A 13,219-nucleotide genomic window follows, 5' to 3' on the forward strand; every position below is an offset into this window, starting at 1 on the left:
GCTGTGCTGTATTTTGTTAGCCTCCTTCATCTCCTTGTCAACTATCTTAACATAGACGACGCTCATTATTACTTCCTTAAACAGAGCGCTACTGTGTGATGACAACGTACTTCATCTTTGCATGCATTAAGTCATAAACCGTTCATACCGAAGTTCGACTTCAGTTGCGTTTAATCAGTAGTATGAACTATAAACGGCCACACACACACACACAAAGAATCTGATTTTAGCAAAAAATTGGCGCTGTGTGAACATAGCCATTCCCTTTCCCTCTAACCAGGGAATAGAAAATGTTAAGACAGAGCCAGTTTTTTGGGCCATCGTCAGTGTTTATACTGTTAAACCAAAGGAACGGTGGTGCTAAGCGAGTACTAGCAGCACTTTAGCATTGCAAAATGCAGGAGAAACTCCAATCAGGTCATTTTTGAAAATTTTTGGCAACCAACCATAAGTTAGCAGCCAGTCAAACTCTTTGCTGAAAGATCAGAGGAATTATTCTGGTGTAGTTTAAAGCTCCTGCTAGCATTGATTAAAGAGATAGATTTATTGTTTTTAATAGTTTAGCAAAGGATTCTATTTATTAAAAAAAACAATGTACATTTCATTAACCTTTTAAAAGAGGAGAAGCATGGTTCCAGCTTTTAGCAAAAAAAACAAGTGCTAATTTCCACCTGCAGTAACTGGAATGAAGATGGATATGAGATGCAGAACACTCAAATACTGTCTACAGAATCATAAAAGAGTAATTTAATTGCACCTTAAAATCACCTTGTGTTACTTATTAAAATAAAAATGTCAAGAAAAAACTGTTTGTGTTAAACATGTCCACAAATCTAGCATCCAAATAATTCAGTCTTGGACTTTCCAGAGCTCTTTGCCTACATCTTCTGTTTAGCCCGGCCATCATGTTTTTCTCAGAGACCAAACCTTCACTCCTTCTAAACCTTTCATGAATCGTTAAATGGTTAAAAACCACAAGGGGGAAATACTTCCAAGGTAAATGGTGATCATCCAAGAGCCACACATGACAGAGCAGGTTTGGGTTGGATTTTAAGGTGATCCGGAAGCAAAATCCAACAGTGGTTCTAGTTGGAGGCTTGATGTCATGCTAACTTTGTAGCTCAGCCGAATGTGGATAAAGTAACGTCAAGAATTCAGAAATAAGTTCTCGGCAGGCATGGCAGCGAGTAATTGGATGCAAATTTAGCTCTCAGACAGTGAAAATGTGTTCTTAGTGCGTTTCCACCTTCACAGCAGGCAGGGAGAGTCAGTACGCTTTGAAGTCTGGGCTCAGCTCATGATGTGTTCAGGTCATGTTGGAAGCCATCGCAAGCTTCATCATGAATGTCATGAATTTGTAAAACTCCCATCATAACCAGCAAATATCCCACTAACGCTGACATTTCTTTGAATAATGATCAAATAAGTTGCTTTCATCATTAATCTTGTGTATATAAAGTAGTTTTCATTATTATAACTTGTCTTGTGCATATTTAATATACAAACAGAGTGTTTTAAATTATTTTTAGAGCTTGCAGCAACCAATCAGAGTCCCTCGTTTCAGCAGTAACCTCCGTTAAATAGCTGGGAAATCGTGGATTTACATCCTCAGTGGGAGTAGAAATCTTGCCTGGTTCCGTTCACAGCGAGTCCTCTGCAAGGCGCTGATGGCTCAGGGCTTTCTTCATCCATGCTCATCACCTGTAAGACAATTTGACCTTAAAAAGGAAATACAAAAAACCTTTTAACTATAAGAAGCCAACTTCTATATTTTTGTTTTTCCACATGAAAGCTCACTGCGATGAGTTTATGAATATTCAATCAGTTGGGAAGTTATTTCTTTATTTCCTCAACCTTCGCAAATCTCTCTAAACATCGTCTAGCAATTATCTACTGTTGCCAGCCTTGAACTGAACGTAATTGTATTTTATGTTTGAAAAGTGCAGAATCAGGTGATCGTGGAATCTTTTACTCTTCAAGAAGCTGTTTAATGCTTTGTTGTATAAAGCAAAGACAACTCGGGCATATCTTAGCTAATTAAAACGCTTTGCGGCCGTCCAAGAACCGACATAAAATGACACGCAGGTATAAAATCTATGAGCTGCTTTAATTGAAAGCTTTTCCAATTAGAAAAAAATCCTCCTTACATTTTTATGTTCAGAACATAAAGTCCTGGGATGGTTTTTTGTAAACGTTCCTCTGTAATTTTATCTTCACAAAGAAGCCGGCAGACCCGTCAATGCCAACCTTATTAAGTAATCTAATCCAGTTCAACGAGACGGGTTTAGGTGACTGACACTGGATTATGTGCCACATTTGGGGCATTTTCAATTAAAACAAAGAATGCAGCTCGTCTTTGGTGAAGGAGATTAATGCTATTGGATTAACAGAGGAAGGGTTGCAGAAATACAAGAAGATCGAGCCCGGCCTGTCTGTTAGGTCTACCATCATGATTATTAAATATTTTATTTAATTTATACTTCATAAATTCACGTCTGACAATAGGAGGCCTTCTAGACTTTAACTCAGTGGTTCCCAAAGGCTGAAAGATCAGAGTCCCATGGTGGACAGATGGGCAAAAGGGAGGGAGGCAGAGGTGGGCCCAAAGGGTTCCACAAGTTCTGTGAAATATGGAGGGCTGGGATATTGAAGGGCTTTGAATATTAAAAGTAAAGCTTTTAAGGGAACCTATTATGCAAAATTACCATTTTGCACATGTTTGTACTTTACTTGGGTTTCTACTGCTTCTCAAGCACTTAAAAACTAAAGCCAAACATTTCTCCCACTAAACACATGCGTATGTTTGATTTGGTTTATTTACCCAGAATGCCCTGCACTGTAGTCCACTTCCTGTTTGTTTTTTTTTGGGGTGGAGGGTTAGCCGTCTCTGGTCCACTTGGCGTTCACATATGCATTCGAATCGCACCAGAGTTCACTTCAACCAAGTCAGGATTCTAGGAATACCCGAGTTCACTTTCTTGACCCACTTCAGAGTTTCAGACAAATGAACTAGTGTATGATTACAGTGGACTAAGGATGGCTCCTGGGGATACATCCTTACAGGTGTAAATATTCTGTCCGTTTCACATTTGGCGGCAATGAAATCCATCCATCCATTCTCTATGCTTGCTTATATTTGCATGGACAAGAGGCGTGGTCCAGCTTGGACATGTCGCCAGTCCATCACAGTGCAACACTTTTATATTTTCAGCTGTGTGTGTGTGTTGTTCAGCGATCCACCATGGAATTCTCCTCCAGAGTACTGTGAGTTTCACCGTAAATCAGACTTTGTAAAGAAGTGGTTGGTACAGGCTTTAGTTTTCAAAGATTTAAGACAGAATTGGTTTAATTAGGAATAAAATCGATTGTTTCCCTCTATACAGGCTGCTTAGTTTCAGCTAATAGCCAGGCGGACGGTCAAGACAACACAATGTCTTCCTGCTGTAAGTCCACCTCATGCTGCGGTGATGGACTAGGGGTGCTTTTGACCCCATCAATAACTCCTTGGAATCCAATAAATGACTTCAGTAAACTTAATTCATTACCGATACAACTAATATTGAACAATGCACACTCCTCGCTGGTAAAGTAGGTCATCTTCAGTGGGCAAATTGCCTGGCAGTGCTATAAACATTCATCATATGTTGGCTGTGATAAATCATGGCAGAGGTTAAAGTGACTGCGTTGCTCTTCAGACAGAACTGCCCCGGTTTTCTCTTTTATTACACACCACGTTTATTTCGAAAGAGGTTCAGGGATAAAGATGGTCATTTTAAAACTGACCACATGTTTCTGTTAATGCTATAGGCTTTATGCACACCTGCTGACCAATTTATTAGGCACACCATGTTATCACTGGGTTGACCCAAAGGCGTTTTATGAGATTGAGATCTGTGTGGGAAGGAAAATGTTTTCTATTACATTAATCCATCACTACCACCAGCCTGAATATTCTGCTGGTTTCTTTTGTAACTTCCTGGACAAGTATTTGACGTCTGCTTGGAGAAATTCAGGTAGACAATTCACCACTGAGAAACTTCACCACTTTTCAAATCAAGATTTTTTACCTCTAGTAATGCAAATGGGTAAACTTTAATTTGAAATAAAACGTGTAACTGCTGCTTTACACAAGATAAAATGCTTGGGTTGGCTCTGAACACTTGCTGAAATAACTGAATTGATCTGTTAAACATTCTTTATGTTAAATACTTTCTTAGCTAAATGTTTCTGGGGCTTTCTCTGATTTCTGAAGTGGCACTGCGAAAGGAACCACTTTTATTTGACATTTTGTTTCTGAAGAATTACCTCCCACCCTCTTGTCTAAGATAATTAAATGATGCTAGGCTGCTTTTACTTCACTGACTCGCAAAACTCTCTAATCTGAGGCACCACATGTAGAGCAGCTGTCACTTTTTGAAATTTGGGTGAAATAGGTTGATATTTGTGTTGCCTTTTCATAAAAGGCAGTCTGTGCAAAAGTAAAAATGACTGACAAAATAAGTTTGATTTGTCATAAATGGAACAGAGCCATTATTTAAATTATTTTGTACTGCGTTGACGTGCTGACAGATCACAGGAGGGTTTGTGTTTCTAGTAGTGTTTCTGCAGCAAATGTTGAAGACTTCTGAAGTTTTCCTTCTTTCAAAGAGCTCAGTTCATTATTAAGGTAGAGCACGGGTGTCGCTGCTACCTCTCCACTTCTCTCAATGTGTTATCAACCTTAATCTCAGAGACTTTTAATCTTTTTTTCTTTCTGCCTGCACCTAAAATTGTCTGGCTTTGACTTGCTAGCTGTTGGCACGCTCATCAAAATTCTTAAAAATCAAGAATGTTTGAAAGTTTGAACTTCTATCCAACAGAAGCTCTTTGTTATATTATTCTGAGCAGCTGGCATGTGACTGACAGGTAATTAAGACCACCACAGCCAGACAAGAAGAACGGACGTCACGCTACAAACTCTTTATTCTGTTAATAAAAGACGTGCAGGTGCACAGGGTGAGCAGTTTTCACATAGTTCTTGACTCATTCAGAGAATTTCTTTGGTGATTTTAATGTTTTCCTGCAGTTTGTTTAACCTCTATGCTGGAAATGAGTATGTTGGTACAAAAGAGTTTGTTTCTAACTGCCAGTCTTTGCTGTTGGCAATCTGATGCAAAGTAATGTTACTCCAGGGGGAAAAGACATGGCTGTCCTTCCTGTAACTTGTAGGTTCTGTTTTAATATAATCAAGCTTCTTTTTAGATTACATATTGTTTACATTCAACAGAACAACCAACCAAATGACTAGTTAAAAATCAACCAGCCATCCAGTTAACAAAGTGTAACATCAGTCAATAAATCAGCCAGGAAAGTCAGTCAACTAGGAAAACCAACCTGCAAGCCAGTCAACAAATCAGCCAACTAACAAACCAGCCAGTCAACCAAGCTGCCAGTCAACTGGCCAGTCAGTCAGTCAACCAGAAAACTAACCTACTAAACTGTTAGTCAACTAAAAGAAAATCTGTCAAATGAACACCAGGATACCAAGCCAGTTAACCGACTGAGATTCAATCAGCCAAACTAAAGCCAGCCAATTTGCCTAAATGGTAATGCAGCCTGACATACAGGCATCCAGTAAGCCAGACAGCAGGCTAAGCAACCAACCTGCCACCCAACCAACTAGCTAACAAGCCAACTATCCAGCAGATCAGCCAACCAAACAGCCAGCAAACCATCCATCCATCCATCCATTTTCTGTTCACCCTTTGTCCCTAATGGGGTCAGTAGGGTTGCCGGTGCCTCTCCAGCTACATTCCGGGCGAGAGGCGGTGGTCACCCTGGACAGGTTGCCAGTCTGTCGCAGGGCAACACAGAGACACACAGGACAAACAACCCTGCACACACACACTCACCCCTAGGGAGAATTTAGAGAAACCAATTGACTTAACAGTCATGTTTTTGGACTGTGTGAGGAAGCCGGAGTACCCGGAGAGAACCCACACATACACAGGGAGAACATGCAAACTCCATGCAGAAAGACCCCGGGCCAGGAATCGAACCCAGAACCTTCTTGCTGCAAGGCAACAGTGCTACCAACTGCGCCACTGTGCAGCCCCATCAGCAAACCAATCACCCATTTATCCAGCTAAATAAAACGGAAAATCATTTGTTTTACATCCAGCTTTGGCAAACAATTACCACAGTACCACTGAGCCCTCAGCACTGTTAACTGAGGTGAAATTATGTTAGCGTTTCAATTGTTATTAATGGATCCCTAATTGATCCCTGAGAGAATCATAATTTCTCTTCTGTTCCAGGAGGTGTTACATCATAAAAGCCAGTTTTACCTATTATGCATATCTTTTATTACATTTGAAAGTGATTCAACAGAAAAAACAGTTATTTGTGGAAAAGGAGAAAGGAAAAAAAATTAGCTTCCATTAAATAAAGAGGCAACTACATCTACATACAAATTTTGAATAATCTAGAATATTAATATTGGTCTAAATAGGCTAGGCTATTGAGGGCTTGTCTCTCTGTTCATATATTCACTGAACCTGAATATAATTTGATTAAAAATGTGCAGCTTTTGAACAATGAATACCAACAAAGCTTTTGAGTCTAAGTGCTTTGGAGTAATAGAAGTATTGAGGATTTGATTGGTCGCTATATTTTCCAGTATTATGCTCTTCTTACAGTCGACGCACAGATCTAGCAGAATAACAAAGTGCTTCTGATTCTTAGTAAAGGATGTGGCATATGAAAAGCGCCTCATGATTTTCAGGTTTTTATTTTTATAGTAATTTTTATACCCAGGTATACATTTACTTTCACATCACAGTAAATCAGTCACTACTGTACATTGGTTACATAAGATTTTTATGAAAGCTTGTGGTTTTTAACATGGTAAAAAATATCGTACTTTCACATTTGAAAGCCACAGCTTTATTTAGTTATTTATTTTTATAAGTATGAGACGCAAGATTAAAATCCTTAAAGATGCAGTTGATGGCTGAAAGCAATATTTTCAAAGGAAAAAGACCCTTAGACCAATGTGTGAGAGAGACATTAAATCCAGGCAGCCTCACTCTGGGTACCGAATGGTAAAGGCCCTTCTGCAAGCCAGAGGACTGAGGAGCTACAATCGAAAGCCAACTTCAGCTTCGATCCAGAATCAGTTAGGATCGCTGCCACAGCTAGAGGATCGGACTGACGTTTCCTTCTGTGCAGTCCCGTTCTGTTTAGGATCCTGCTCAGAGTGTGCATGCTATTATTGGTTTCAACCACAGTGCAAAGCAGCATCCGTATCTCCGTGTTTTAGGCTAAACATGAAGGGAAACTTGACCACGTCCTGTTAGCCACTGTACTAGCCTGGCATAATACCGTCACTTCCTGGACATAAAATGATCAAGTTTATACAAGATGCGTATCATGTTTTAACAAGATAACTATCACGTTTTAATAAGATACGTATGACGTTATAACGTGATAGCGCTCCATTTTTTCCCCTGGGTTAAATAGCAATAAGCTTCCGTACCAGTTTCAAAATTCACCATTTATGAAATGTAAAGCAAAATGCTGATCATGTTACCACAAAGGTGAATTTTAGTGTCTTTATAATAGACATGTTTAAGAACTAAAATGTTCTAAATTTGTAATTTGATTGTTTTTTCTTTACTCAAAAGGAACCTAGTAGGTACATTTGTACATTGTTCTAGGACTTTACATTTCTTGCATTATAAGAATCAGAAAAAAGTTTTGTTTGTCTTATGTCATTTATTTTCTAATACTTCAAGCATATATGAACTCATCTAAGCACATTCAATAAAATTTTGCATAAAAAACAAATTCAGTTTCATATTTAAAACTGCCTGTATAAACAGTACAGACTCAGAGAAATGAAATACCTACTCTGAACATTGTGTCATTCTAGATCCTCTAGTAAGCACTAATATACAACATTCAAATTTCAGAGGCATTTTTTATTAAAATTCTGATGGCACATATTTATTTCCATAAATACGCATGAGAAGATAAAGGCCAGCCACAGTCCCAGAGCTCCCTCGTCGCCTCCAGGTGGTCCCAGGGCTCCCTCGTCGCCTCCAGGTGGTCCCAGGCTCCCTCGTCGCCTCCAGGTGGTCCCAGGGCTCCCTCGTCGCCTCCAGGTGGTCCCAGGGCTCCCTCGTCGCCTCCAGGTGGTCCCAGGGCTCCCTCGTCGCCTCCAGGTGGTCCCAGGCTCCCTCGTCGCCTCCAGGTGGTCCCAGGGCTCCCTCGTCGCCTCCAGGTGGTCCCAGGGCTCCCTCGTCGCCTCCAGGTGGTCCCAGGCTCCCTCGTCGCCTCCAGGTGGTCCCAGGGCTCCCTCGTCGCCTCCAGGTGGTCCCAGGGCTCCTTCGACGCCTACAGGTGGTCTGGCCCCTGTGCCGACATTGTCCGCCGGATCCAGGGATCTCCAGGGATTCGGCTCCTGCGCCAACGAAGTTGCCCCCTTGGTGGATGGATGGATAGTTTTGGCCCCACTTGGAGAACATTCAATCCCCATGAAGACAGAAGAGCCCAGCCTGGGTTCTCGAAGCTGCGGCAGCGGTTTGACGCCCCCTACACCTTCTGGGCTAATTTACCCACCGACCTGCAGCTGAACCAGAAACACCTTCCTGAGCAGATGGATTGCCACAGCAAGGGGCAGTCATGTGGCAATCCACAGCAAGATGACCCAGGCAAACATTTCAGAAAATAAAAGAAATGTTTTAATCACACCGTAGCAGAATTCAGAGACCAGTTAACTAAACAGTCGTGATTTTAGACTGTGGCAGGAAGCCGGAGTACCCGGAGAGAAACCTGCAAACAGGAAACTACTTTTTGATATTTATGAAATGTAATCACAAAAATGTATGTTTGACATTTGCTAAAAGTAGTTTTGGCCAAAACTACTTTAAGCAAAAGAGAGGGAAGAAGACATGGGGCAAAGGTCAACTAGACAAGCCAAATAAATCAACAATCATTTCTTTGGACTCTGGGAGGAAGCCGGAGAGAACCCACTAATGCACTAGGAGGAAATGCAAACCCCATAAAGACAGAAGATCCCAGGCAGGAATTCAGACCCAGGCAAACGGTTTAGTCAAGGAAAAGAAAAGAAATGTTTTAATCACACCTGAGCACAATTTAGAGGCCAATTAACTAAACAGTCTTAATTTCAGACTGTGGCAGGAAGCCGGAGCACCCGGAGAGAAACCTGCAAACAGGAAACCTGTCAAATCTTTTTACCTTTTAATCCCATAATTTCGTTTAACTGAACACATCAGGACACATGTTCAGTCCCAGTCAGATTTCTCCAGCCTCGAAATGGTCAATAATGATTTGGTTCTGGGATTCTTTCATCTTCCGAATTTGTTAGTTTTAGCTCCTCTCCAAAAGTTCCTTAATCATGGTCAAGAGGAGGGGCTGGAGAAACCGTAACGTCAGGTGTGACTTCATTTCTTACCTTTTCCCACAGACATCCGTTGGTGGTTCCTTGAACATGAAACGCTTTTCCAAAAGCAGTTGCTCCCGTCATCCTGCGAGACCTGGGACACATTTTGTCCGCTATCGTCGCCATACCCGACGTCGCCATGCATGCAAGGTCCCGATGAAGCGGGAGCGTGGAGGGAAAACGAGCCTCCTTCTGGCACCGAGAAGAGCATTGGAAATGCTCCTTCGGGCCGTGCTCCATCGGGCCTTTGCTTTGGCCTTCCACCTGCTCAGCAAGGTGTTTCTGGGGTCCCTCAGCTGCAGGTCAGTGGGTAAATTAGCCCAGAGGTTGTAGGGGACGTCAAACTGCTGCCGCAGCTTTGGGAACCTTTCAAAGATCAAGTCGATGATAAAAATCTTGATCCCTACAGAAACACCTAGGATAAAACCCAGCAGCTGGAATGGCAACATGCATGAGAAGATAAAAAACAGCCACAGTATCACATAGATCTTAACAGTGAGCTCTGGCCGAGCCCACATGCAGAGGTTTTTTATCTTCTCAAGCATGTCGGCCATGTTTCCAAAAAGCTTCTGGGTTTTCTGAGCAGTTTTGGCAACCCAGTGGAACATCTGAACCATATTTAGGTTCTCTTGTAGATGTTCCACTGGCTCACCCATGTCGGGTATGATGCTCCACTCGATCCTCCAGCCTTTGGAAATTAGATAATTTACAGAAAGCTGGAGAATCATGAAGAGCACGACGAAAGAAAAGGTCCAGCCATGCCACACTGTGCACATGTAGATGAAGAAAAAACAGGCAGTCATGTGCACAGAGCGCCAGCTGGACAAAGCAGACAGGTTTCTAAAAAAGTGTTCCACAGGTCTCATGTCTTTCTCAAAGCGTCTCATGTTCTGGGTCATCTTAATGGGGTTTAATCCGTCCTCGCTCTCCTCAGTTGTCTCACGGTGAAAATGAAAGTTGTCCAAAAATGCTCTGAAATGATCACTGATCTTCATGTTGGCTTCTGGTCTCTGAAAACTGTTTGGGCTCAATGTTGGAGGCAACACATTAAATCTTTAGAACTTCTTTGATCTATTGTGATGTACATGATGTCATCTATGACCTCATCAGTGAGCTCACTGGACTTCTGGGGCAAGGTCTTGCTTCTGATCGTTGCTATGGAAACGATCAGAACAGTTCTGAATGAGTCAAGCTGAAATAATGACTAAATACTTAAATATTAAGTAATATTTTTTATTTAACATGAAGAGATTAACAGTAGATTTCTACATGATTGAATTTTGTGGTTTTCCGTACCTGCTGTGGTATAAGTGGTTGTGTATTCCAACCCTGACTGGTTTCGATGGAGCATGGCGGCGTGGCGAAGTGACCTGTAACGCCATTGCCATATGTTTGGCTCTAGATTCCACATGTTTCGACTGAGCTGCACCAAACTTGGCAAGAGTGATCCTGATTGGATGCCTGGTGATCCTATATCGTCATAGTCTGACGTCTAAGCCCCGCCCCATCAGAACAGGAAGTGCCTTTTTTTTCATGGAAAGCGCTATCTCTGGCTCTCTTGACCTAATCAAGATGATTTTGTGTTGGATGACAGATAACAATTGGGCTCACTTGCTTTAAAGTGCTAAGAGTTTTCAATGGAGGGCGTGGCCATGGCGACGCAGCGAAGTGACAGGTCACGCCGCTGCCATATGTTTGGCTCTAAATTCCACAGTTTCAAGCTGAGTTGCACCAAACTTACTGGGATGGATAAGGATCCAGCCCCAGACAGGAATTCATAAGAATTCTTGGTGGGCGTGGCCTAATTTATCTACAGCGCCCCCTAGAAGTTTTTAAAAAATCAGGATTTATTCCATTAAGCTTGGCTAGACAATACTGCCTGATCTAATCAATGCAAGGCTTTCAATTCTTCTAATTTATTTTTCTCAAATAATGAAACGTCTTTACACTGCAGACTTAAATCAGGTATTTGTTCCTGATCACTGTTTTCTATTTGTCTTCCTTTTTGTAATACCACACACTCCAAGCGTTCCAATTCAACCTCAGAACACCATTCAGCCCATCGTCTTCCAGCATTACATCACCAGTAACATTGTCCACAGATTCCAACTCAAACTCACTCCTACTTAAATCTACAACAGACTTTACTGAAGGTTTTGTTCCATCAACAAATCCAAACAAACCAGTTCTGTAAAACTCACCAAAGGTTGCACAACTTGAAGGCTTAAGTTCACTATCAAAGCGATAAGGTAGAAATAACTGCATTATGCTTTGGTAAAACTTTTCTGGCTCTTTTGTTTCAGAGAAACGCGCATATCGAACAGCTGCTGGTTTTGTCCAAATTCTTTTGCAATAAACCCAAAGTCATTATTCAACTTTATTGCATTTCTACGTTTCTCATTTTTTGTCAAAACGCTATAATCTGAAGCAAACTTAACCAGGCACCTATTATTAAACATATTATCATTCGGCCTATTCTTATAGCGGTCAACTATCTCAGTCATCCACATGTCTTTTGGGGTAAGATCCTGTGATCTAGCTTTTGTCTCAAAACAGAAATGGGAAAACTCATTTTCACAATATTATCACCAGTTGGAATAACAATAACGCTCCGAGAACACTCCTTTAAATGCATGTTGGTGAGTCTATACACTGCTTCCTGAGCACAAACATCACGGTTATGCAAATAGAATCTACCAAATCTCTTTAAAGCTTCTTTAGCACAAACATTTCCTTCTTTGGCTGCTTCTCTTTCCGTCCATTTCCTAGAAGAAAACCAATTTCATGTTAAATTTTTGACATGTAAGATACAATATAAACACAACATGCATATGCATCAACACAATATTGGATATCAATATTTGCATTCCAAGCTTTTAACAGCGGTCTACTATATGGATTAATCCAGACATCTTTAATTTGCCTTTTCAACACCATTCCTACTAAATCGTTTATATGCTGATTCAAATACATCTTGATTCATGCACAAGCCTTCAAACATTTCTTCCACGGTACTATATGGACAGTTCTCACCCTAACCCTCCTTGTTTTGTGGTCAATATTGTTTCACCATTTTATTAATGTGGGTTGCCAGTTTGGATCAGGCTTCCTATGAAGCTATAAGAATGATAGAAAACATGCTAACAAAAAGCCTCAGACCTGCAGCTCACCGGCGGTTCTAGACACAGGCTAACAGAAGTGGCTCTTTGGCTCAAATATATATTAAATTATGAAATATTGCCCTGTTTTTTGTTTCATTCTTTTTTAATTGCCCTGAGGGCAACAATTTATTCACATATATGTACATTTATTATTATTGATACTTTAATTAAAAATGAGTTATACAAGTTTATGTCGGGGAGCAGGGAGCAGGGGGGGCGATGACATGTTCGCATACACCTCGGAAAGTATGTATGTAGTTGCGCCCCTGCTGGCAGTTCCTCTAAAGGTCGGACCTCTTAATGCGCATGCTCTGCTCACTGTCAGCTCATTATTTAGTTTGCAAAATAAATGTACTTATCAAGGTTTTTCAGAATTGTTTTTACACAGACTTTAAAAATGTTGCAGTCCACTGTACCGCAGATAAAATAAATAAATAAATAAATTCATGGAGCGTCTGTTAAAAACATGTGAAAGCGGTTGAGTTAGTCTTCTCAATCACTCTTCGTGCCCAACTGGTTTTTCTTCGCTTGTCTCTTTGAGCTCGCGGTTCACCATCCACTTCCTGTATTTGGCCCTGGTCTTCTAAACCTTGTTTGGGGAGCACATACTACA

This window comes from Xiphophorus couchianus, chromosome 11 (genome assembly GCF_001444195.1).
Source record: "Xiphophorus couchianus chromosome 11, X_couchianus-1.0, whole genome shotgun sequence".
NCBI lineage: Eukaryota > Metazoa > Chordata > Actinopteri > Cyprinodontiformes > Poeciliidae > Xiphophorus > Xiphophorus couchianus.